The sequence below is a fragment of the Hevea brasiliensis genome, chromosome 6 (assembly GCF_030052815.1).
Source record: "Hevea brasiliensis isolate MT/VB/25A 57/8 chromosome 6, ASM3005281v1, whole genome shotgun sequence".
NCBI lineage: Eukaryota > Viridiplantae > Streptophyta > Magnoliopsida > Malpighiales > Euphorbiaceae > Hevea > Hevea brasiliensis.
The window spans coordinates 18,710,075-18,719,683 of NC_079498.1; positions in this window are offsets into that span (position 1 = coordinate 18,710,075).

The window sequence follows — 9,609 nt, forward strand, 5'->3', positions numbered from 1 at the left end:
CCTTGCCGTCTCCATGTTCTCTCCCCTCCACCATTTTTACTCAAGCTTTGAGCTTGAGTTTCTCTTCATTTATCCACCAAAACCCATGGTCCCCTTCATTAAAAATTTAGCCCACATCATAAGGAAGCTCTAGGTACCCATAGGGAGAAGGAAAGTTGAAGTTTTGGAAAAATTTTCAAGTTGGGTCACAAGAGGTTAGTGCTTTTCTCCCTTCCTTCTTCTTTTAATACTTGAAAGTGACTTGAGATAAGTGGAAATTTCAAGAAATTAACAAGAAATTCATGAACCCATGATGTCCCTAAATTTTGGCAGCCATGAAATGTATTGGGCTTTATTTCAAATAATGTAAATGAGTTTAGAGATGATGATTGATATGATTATATGCATGAGAAGTGAAAAGGGATTGAATTGATTGAGTTTGAAACTTGGAAATTAGGGTTTGTGTACATGACTTGGAGATTTGTTGTAAATGCTTGAAATTTGACCTAACTGGGATGAGATTGTTGCTTATAGAAGTGTATTGCATGCAAATTGAAGTAAGGAAGTTGGAGGAGATTGAGTTTTGGAAGTGTCAATTTTCTGCAGGTTGTGTTTGTTGAGGGCAGTGTACATTTTAGGCCATAAATAAAATTGTGTGACCCCAATTGGTATGAGGCCAATTGGAGGTGAAACTAGACCCAAAATAGCCCATTTTCCATGAAGAAACCATGCCCAAATTCTGTCCAAAACTTGAGCTAAATACTGCCCGAATTCGGATTTCCCTGCACCCAACCCAGAAAATGACCAAATGAACAGTACGTGTTCATTTGGTCATAACTCTCTCTGTACTGGTCCAAACGACCTAAAATTTTACCCATGGAAAGTTTAGACATAGGGCTACACTTTTCATGAAGACCACTTAACCCAGTTTTGCCTCTAACAAATTTAAATTGTTAGCACAAGTTGGGTCAGTGAAACTGCCAACCCAGAAAATGACCAAATGAACAGTACGTGTTCATTTGGTCATAACTCTCTCTATACTGGTCCAAATGACCTAAAATTTTACCCATGGAAAGTTTAGACATAGGGCTACACTTCATGAAGACCACTTAACCCAGTTTTGCCTTTAACCAATTCAAATTGTTAGCACAAATTGGGTCACTGAAACTGCCAACCCATAAAATGTCCTAAAATACTGTTCCTTTGGTATGCTTGACCAGTTTTGGCAAAAATGCCATAACTTGGTCTCCAAAACTGCAAATTGAGTGAAACTAGTGCCAAAAGTTTTATAAGGCATAGCACAACAATTTTTATGTTTTGACCAAGCTCTAGAAACCATTGCATCCTAGGGAAAATATTAGCCGAAGTTAGGAATTGAAATCTAGAAAATGTTAAGTTGAACCCAGAATGCCATTTGATACCTGTGTGTTCATTTGGTCATAACTCTCACTAGGAAATTCCATTTGAGATTTGCCAATATGATCTAGAAACATGATACTTAGGGCTACAACGTTAATTTAGACAGCTTTGCCAAATTCTAAGTGTAAAGACCCTAAAAAGAGGGTCAAACATACTGCCCTGAAGTTGATTTTTGCCCTTATAGGATTGAGAGTCCAGGTTAATACATTGATCATAACTCACTATACCAAGCTTGAAAAATTATGAAATTGTACCTGGGAGTCCCTAAGACATAGAGGAACATATCTTGTGAAGGAACCTAAGTCTAAAAATGACAATAAAATGATCAAATGACTGGTCAAAGTTTATTAACTAGAAATTGTAAATTCTGGACAGCTTAGAGGCAAAGGGACCAGTTATGGTATTTTGACCATAACTTGAGTTCTATAACTCCAAATTCAGTGATTCAAAAACTGAAATTCAAGTTTAAACATAGAGGAGCAATTGTTATGAAGAAAGTGTGACTAAATAGACATCCTAACCTAGTCAAATTCCTAGATAAATATGACACATCAACATGAACCTAAAGAAAGGTTCATGGGAAAAATGCTATATATGAAAATTAAAAAACTCATAAGGATAATTAAATATTAAAAATGATATGAATATGTAAATTGGGACTAATGTCCTATTAATATGAAATTAATAGTACCAATGAACAGTACTAAAAAAAATAGTAACAGTGAATAGTGCTAAATTAATTAAAAATATTTAATTGCCCATAGTATACCTAGACTTATTTATTTAGTTGGATAAATTGATATACCAATTAGGGACTACAGATAGCAGTACTGCCTACCGAGAAAATCATGAACTGACAATATATGTCTGGTATGATTATTCTACAGGCTATATGCCTACTTACTGGCCATCGTGCCTACTTTATTTCTGGCTTTACAAGCTCGACAATGGTGAGTCTCGTGCCCGCTTGGCCTCGTGCTGCGGATGTATCTGAGGTAGACATATGGCTGTCTAACCCGTATACTCCCGCGTATCCAGCTTTTATAATTTGTTATAGGTTTCTTGGGCATTGATAATAATTAATTAATACTGAATATACAATAAGTAAACAGGAAAGATCCCAATAACGTTAATTGTTTCCAAAGAGCAATAAAAATGTAAAAGACCCTGAAATTATGATTTGCAGATATTAATTCAATTGTTTAATTATTGTTATTATAAATTATGCACCACTAAGCGTTATGCTTAGCGCGTTGGTTTTCCATCGCGTAGGTACTGAAGATCGTGATCGCCACAAAGAGTATTTGGACAGAGTTCCGACCAGATCTGCCACCGATCAGAGTCACCTCACCAGTCTTTTGTATTTTGGTAGGGCCCATGTATAGACTAGTATATTGGTTCATTATGTTTAGTCATGATGTATTTCATTTTGGACCTGTAATTAAACTTTGAGATTGAAATGAAAACTTGTAATTTATTATCTATGAATTTCTATATGAATGCAATAGATGATACTTCATTTTTAGATCTCATAAATAATTGTAAATGATATGATACAAGAGAATATGATATGGAAATGTGTGAAATGAATATGAATATGTTAACATGTGATAGTGGAACCCGCCAGATGCTAATAAAACAGAGGAGGATCTGTCCGGGTCTCCACAGAAATAAGGTATATAAAAAAAAAAAAAATTCTACACATAAATTACCTGATTTAAATGACATTAAAATTTACAATAGACATGACAAGACAAGATAGGGTGCTCCGGCACCGAATGTGGCACTTCTTGCTCGACTATACAATAGACGGGTAAGGGGCGTCACATTTAGTGGTAGCACAAATGTAATGGCCCGGCCCACTAGTGATATTGTCCGTTCTGGGCCGAAGCCCTCGCGGTTTTAAAACGCGTCACTAGGTGTTACGAACCACCAACTTATAAACCCAGCATCTCTCCCGTGTTTTGTCGATGTGGGATTTGCCTAGGGTGTTACAATCCACCCCCCTTATGGGACTCAGCGTCCTCGCTGAGGTTTGCCCCACCATCGTTCAAGGTTGCACGCGGAGCGGCTCTGATACCACAAATGTAATGGCCCGGCCCACTAGTGATATTGTCCGCTCTGGGCCGAAGCCCTCACGGTTTTAAAACGCGTCATTAGGGGTTACGAACCAACAACTTATAAACCCAGCATCTCTCCCGTGTTTTGCCGATGTGGGATTTGCCTAGGGTGTTACAAGGTCCCAGCGAGTGTCTCTCAAGCCGTGTCTACCTGTCTTGTCCATGTCCAATACCATACCACACGCACACCAACGCACGCACACTGCTCCAAATTATCACAAATAACATCCATGGAACTTCATCAATTATGAATGCAATATAAAACGTGCCTAGTGTTTAACTACATAGATACATATTTATAAGTGATGCATGGGCATGCTTGAACATATAATAATATCGAAATTATAATTAAAATTAATATTTTACTCACAGACTTAACCATGGTCACTGCAGCGGCTGGGAGGAGGAGGAAGGTTGTCCCGGCTCACTTGATAAATTTCATTATAAATATTTAATATATTTGACTTGATACAAACTTGGAAAAGACCAATGACACCCTAAGTCATGCCGAAAATCCGCCAGAGTCTCCCCTATACCTAGGACCTACCCAACCTGCAAAAGGGTTCAAAATGCACTTCTATATCCACAATCCACACATCCACAACTCAATCACATCGCGTGACCCCTCCTGGGCCCACCCATACAATCAACAATCACAATTTGAAAAATTATAATTTAGTCCCTACATTTACCCCTTTTGCAAAAACTACCCAAATGAGCTCTAAAAATTCTAAAACTTTGCCCTGCGGTCCTTAGCAATATTATAGAGCTAATGCAAAAGAAATTATATTTTTCTAACCTACCACGAATATTTTATGGATTTTTAATCGAAATCAGGTACTAAATAATTAAGAAAATAAGGGTTCAGGTTTACCTATGCCAATTCCGACCTTGGAGACGCGTTCTGGACGTCTGAAAATGGTGGGGTAGCCTATAACCTCAACTCGATTCGGAGACTTTCGATAGCCTATCTGCCCGGCCCGAAAATGCGGACCTGAGCAACTGTTGAATTTCTATGAATTGAAGGTACTTACGCGAAGCTCACAACACGGGGGTTAGTAATTTTTACGAAATTTTATAAGCTCATTTAATACTCGGAAAAATACTGTGAAATCTCATGGGATCCACCAAAAAACGATGTCAAAAAAATTTGAAATGGGTATTGCCGCGAAGCTCTCGACGAGTGGAGCACCCCGGTACTCTCGAATTTTTGGTGGGATTTACGGTTTTTGAGAAATCTAGTCCGAAAGTCAAAATGGGCTAAAACTTCCCGGACAAAAATTGGATAAACCGCTCGATGAATTTTAGTGTTCTTGGTGTTTATGGAAAGCTCTCGAGGTGTAGATGGGTTTTGGCACAAGACCCGGTCCAAGCGGTGGCCGGATTGGCTGGATTTTGGCCAAGAAGATGAAGCGGCGCGCTACGCGCATAAGCACCTTTGGGCGTGCTTTTCCGGCGCTGCAGGTGGTGGCGGGCAAGGGGGAAGGGCTGAGGTGGTGTGCCAGCGAGCTGGGAAGGCTGGGCTGGCGAGGGTAGGAGAGAGGAGAGAGAAAATGAGAGAGAGAGGGAGGGTGTCGGGGGCGCACGAAGAAGAAGAAGAGGAAGAAAAAAGAAAATGGACCGGTCTGATCTGGTCCGGTTCGATTCGGTCGATTCGATTCAAGATACCGAAATTAAATTTTAACTTTACCCTGGGACCAAAATCGAGGCCCAAAAGTTTCCAAAAAAATTCTAGAAAACTCAGAAAAATTTGTAGAGTCCAAATATATTTTTAGTTTTGCCACGTGGTCTTTAAATTAATTTTTAAAAATCATCAAAGTTTTATATTTTTGGAAAATCGAACCCGATTTCTAAAATTCGAAAAATTTCAAATAATTTTTCAAAATTTAAATAAAATAAAATATTAATTTCTACACATAAAATAATTAATTTAAAAATTATGGGTGTTACATTTATCTTAACTATGTGAAATTCTATTTAATAAATAATAGATAGCATATAATTGAAATACTATTCTATTCTTAATATTTATTGTCCATTGCATATCCTAGTGACAAGGAAAGATAAGAATTGCATTGCCCATTAATAAATCGTGGTGGAATTGTAATGGTCAATCAGATGACTACTTTTTATAGTATAGATATAAATATATATAATTAATATGTTGTAGCTTATCTTATTATAATGACTAATTTTTATAATATTAAGAGAGTAATTATTAAATAATTTGTAAGTTATATATATATATATATATATATATATATATATATATATATATATATATATATATATAATTTATAGGAATATGAATTTTAAATTTATATAAATTCTAAAACTAATTTAAATAAATTATTTATAAAATTGCAAACAATTTAAAAATTAAAGGTATTTGTATTCAATAAAAAATTCGCTCTCTTATTTGTACATTAATATATAACTAGTTTTTTTTATTATTTTAAATATGCATTGCACGTTATTATACTTGTTATAAAATTTGTAATTAATTTTTTATATAATTTTCATTAATTTTTTTATATATTATATAATACTACCATAATATTATAAATACTTTATTCAATTATTTAAATTAAAATATTAATTTGAATATCATTTTAATTAATTATATAAAAAAATATTTATCAATTTAAAAATTATTTTTTTATTTAATTATATTTTTATGAAAATTATATATTATATTATTAAAATATAATAATAACTTAGTTATAAACTTAAATGTAATATAATAGAAAAATATAATAATGAGTTTTAAAAATATAAATAGGTGAAAATATTTAAAAAGTAAAATAAATTAATAATAAATATAAACTAGCTCATTGAATTTAATTCATTCAACCTTTATTATATTCTTTTTTTTTAATAAAAAATTTTGATTTGCATACATTTTGTTTTAAATTTTCATAATTTTAAATAATGTTCACTTGTACAATAAAATTGCATATCTACATTAATATTAAAGAAAATTATTTGTAAAATTAGAAAATAGAATAATTTTTGAAATGAATTTTTGTAAGTTTAGTGTATTATTATCATAAAATTTTCATTTTTATTATATTGAAATCTTGAAATTTTATACTGTCATATTGTTTAATAAAAAATTTTTAAATATATTTAATAAGTATTTTTATTTTTTAAATTGTAGATTATATTATATATGTTATAAAGTACATTATTGATTAGAATATAAATTAAATTTAATTATACATGTTCCAATTATGTGTGTGTATATGTATATTGGTTTAAGTTTCTAATTTTAAATTAAAAATTATAACAAAATTTTTGTAAAATAATTTAAAAAATAAGATTTTTAAAAGAAAAAAAATGAAAATTTATATTATTAATATTTAATAAAGAATATTTTTATTAGTTAAAAAGTTGGTCCCTCATTCGCACTTATAAATATATTGTAGTGTATATAGTCTATTATTATAAATGTCATGTCTGAATATTATACTATATGTAAATATTTGAATTGCTTTTGTTAATTAAATAATCTAATTAGACCATTTGCTAAAATTGAAAATAATATCAAAGTTAGAGATTAAATTGATAAAAATTAAAAGGTTTGGCTAAAATTGAATAAATTTATAAAGGTTTTATTTTTTTAGTTTAGTCATTAAATAATAATATAAAATTTATATAAATAGATAAAAAAATTTGAAATGAATGAGTATTTAAATTTTATATTATGATTTTTTTATTATATTTTCATATAAAATTAAATTTTATTTTTATTTTAAATAATTGATCATCTTAATAAAGCCTAAATAATTTTTATGAATAGTATTTTTTAAAATTTTAATATATTTGTAAATTGTAATATTTTATTAATGTAAAAAATAAATTTAATTTGAAAATAGGAGTAATTAATAAAAAATTCTAAGCACTACTTTAATTTTGTTTAACATTCTAGTTGATTTATTAAAATTGTAAAATTAGTGTTAGTTTAATTTTATTTTAGTCAAAATTGAAATGCAATTATAATAATTTCAAGAGAGTTTTAAATAAATTAATTTTATTTTAGTCAAAATTGAAATGCAATTATAATAATTTCAAGAAAGTTTTAAATAAAAATTATTTTTTAATTTATTATATTGAACAATAATTTGTGAATATAAAATTATTTATTTTTATTCTTAACAAAAATGAAATAAATAAAATTAGTTTATATATGAAATTAAATTTTAAATAATTAAAAATGGTTATAAATTTATGACTAATAATGTGGTTCTTCTACTTGAATTGGATTAAAAATTCAAATTTTTTATTCTAATATATAGTTAATGCTAAATTTTTATTTAATTAGATATTTAATTTTTTTTAGTAATGTTTTTTAATTATGTTATTATAATATATCTTTTTTTTTTATAATTAGAATTATTATTGAAATAATATTAAAATTTTATTTTATATTAATTATTGTAATAGTAAAAAATAAAATTATTACGTACTTAGTGATAGCTATTTCATAGCTAAAAGTTATTAGGGATAATATAGCATATTATAGAATTAGCATCATAAAGGATTTAACAACAAATTGTCCGTCACTAAAAGATTAGCAACGATAATGTTTGGAGGCACTAATTGCTAAAATTATTAGTCATGCATCTTTTTGTCGCTAAATAAAATTAGCGACAAATTTATATGAATTAATTTCATGCCTTTAATATGCATTATTGGTGATGTATTATATATCTGTCGCTATAAATATGTTTTTTATATTTTTGTAAATAATATTTTTTATTTATTAACTTCTTATTTTAGTTAATTACTTCTTGTAAAATTTTATATTTAACTAATATTCCCCTTCATACATTTATATATAATATAGATTATAAATGGATTGATTATAAATTATAAATATAGATAGATAGATTGTAGGTATAATCTTAATTTATGTAAAAATGTTTTTAAGAGATTATTTTATAATTTTTAACTTTACAAATAATTAATTTTTTTGTGTTAAAATATATAGTACAATAGTAACTTGTCATTTTTATTTTTCTAAACAACATCTTTATTCATTTATATATTTTTTAAATACCTAATAATATATACAATTATTTAATTTTATTACATCAAGTCCATTAGATTAATATTGCATGTAAACAATTAGATTAATTATAATGTATAAATTTTCTTAAAAATATTAACTGATTAAAACATTGTAATTCATAAATCTTTTCTATAAAATATTTCTAAATTAATGAATACTTTTATTTATATAATTAACTAAATTAATATTAAAATTTTAACATATAGATTACTTTAACGTATTATTAAAATTATCTTTTTTGTAATGCAACAGATAAAAAATTTTCTTATCAGTAAAAAAAATGGAGTTTTCTCAAATTCAAAGAGCAATTTCTCAATGCTACTGGCAATTCGATTTCCGGGATTTCAATTTCCAGCCCAATGATCATTACATTTCAAATATAGTTTGTGACTATGCTTGGCAACCTCCTGATGGATGAAGTTAAATGTGGATGGAAGTTGTTTAGGCAGCCCAAGTGCAGATGATCTTTTGCTAGATGCTTCATCAAATTGGTTGCTGCGGTTCAGTTTGAATATTGGTGAAACTTCCATTCTAGCTGCAGAACTAATTGGGATTTCATTTGGACTTCAACTAGATTGGTTGAATGGGTTTCGTCGAGTTATTGTAGAATCAGACTCTTTAAAGGCTGTTAAATTGATTAACAATGAGAGAGATATACCCTTTCATCATTTAGCTGCTTTGATCCAAGACTGTTGAAGACTTATGAAGATGGATTGGGATTGTTGTTATCCCATATCTATAGAGAACAAAATTTCTTTGCAGATTCTCTTGCAAAACAAAGTCATGGTTTGCAAGTTCAAGAGTTAGCAGTTTGGGACTCTTCTCCATGAAAAGTACTTCGGTTCTTGAATGATAATAAATTGGGTGTCAGCTTTAAATGAGTTTTCTTTTAATTTTTTAGCTATAGAAAAAGAAAAAAAAATTTTTTTTGGAAATGTATGTGAAACGAAAATTATTAGTTATGGAAATTTAGTATACAAAATTTAAGTCAATTGGTTGTTTTTTTTTTTTATTTTC